This window comes from Microtus ochrogaster, unplaced genomic scaffold (genome assembly GCF_000317375.1).
Source record: "Microtus ochrogaster isolate Prairie Vole_2 unplaced genomic scaffold, MicOch1.0 UNK38, whole genome shotgun sequence".
In the NCBI taxonomy this organism is placed as follows: Eukaryota; Metazoa; Chordata; class Mammalia; order Rodentia; family Cricetidae; genus Microtus; species Microtus ochrogaster.
Window position 1 is genome coordinate 3,008,926 of NW_004949136.1, and position 1,370 is coordinate 3,010,295.

Genomic DNA, 1,370 nt, shown 5'->3' on the forward strand with positions numbered 1-1,370 from the left:
CCAGGACAGGCACCAAAGCTACAGAGAAACCCTGTCTCAAAACCACCACTACCCTCCTTAAAAAAAAAAAAAAAGAAAGAAAAAGAAAACCTTGATAGTATATTGGTAATTGTCTACAACAAAGCCAAGTCATATTTGTTTTGCACCAAACAATACTAGAGAACTAAGATGCATCATAACATGTATAATGTTTTATATTTTACCTATTTCAGTATTTCAGTGATTAGATTAATGCCTAGAGTTCTGTAAAGTAATTCAGTGAGTTATGTAATAAATGGGTATTGTGAAAGCCTCCTCATCTCATTTCTTTCCAAGCCGCCAGTTTTCTTGTGAAAGAAAATAAATGTGAAATGTGTAATTGTTTTGTATAAGATTTTGTTTTATTTTTGTCTTTTGCAGGGGAGGGGGGCAGGTTCAAGACAAGGTTTCTCTGTGTATCCCGGGCTGGCCTTGAACTCAGATCTGCCTGCTTGCTTCCAGAATGCTGGGAGGAAAAGTGAGCACCACCACCACCATACTTGGCTATTTTTCCCCCCAAACCCACAGATAGCCTGACAAAGGCATGCAGAAGCAATTTTCATTTCTGCTCTGTTTCATAAGCTCTGATAAGCTTTTTATGGAATCGTAGGGTTCCTTCAAGATCTCCAGTTCGTTTAAACACACTGAGAAATACTGCCATAGTATCAGCTTTAAAATCTCACTGTCAAGCTCTACCCGCCCTGCTTCAGCGTACCGAAACAAAATTACAATTTCGGAGATCTTAACTTTGTAGTTCTGCAATTAGAATGAACAGAAAACAAAAAGAAGATGGTGGTACACACAAGAGGCTCTCTCTAAGCTCGAGGCCAGGTCTACATAGTGAACCCCGTCTCAGAGAAAATAACAAACACCCAGTCACTTAAGTAGGCCCACACAGAAGAGGTTGGCTGAGGAAACTGGATTCGTTTCAATGTTGTGTTCTTGAACGCGGGGCTTCCTCATCATGTAACTAGCCCTGGGAATTCGGCTTCCTGAATCCTGGGCAGAACGGAAAGACTTTTCCATTTGATGGTTTGACCCTCTAACGGGATTCCACTTTTAGTGACCTAGCACAGCTTGGCCCAAACCAAAGGCCTCGTGTAAGTTTGAGAGAAACAAACGCCTGGTTGTGGAAGATCAAGTAGCCGATGCTGCCCGCCTTCGTGGCGGTGAGGGAGGCTTGGCTCTGTTTCTCCGCAGCCACATGGCTAAACAAGGCCGGCCAGGGCGGGTCGTCCCGAGTCACACCCTCCACTAGAGACACCCAAGGGCGGTGCCAGACGCTCGCTGACCCTGAGCTCCGTGTGCGTCACTTCCGACCGCCTCCATCACGTCATCGGCGGGCGCCCGAG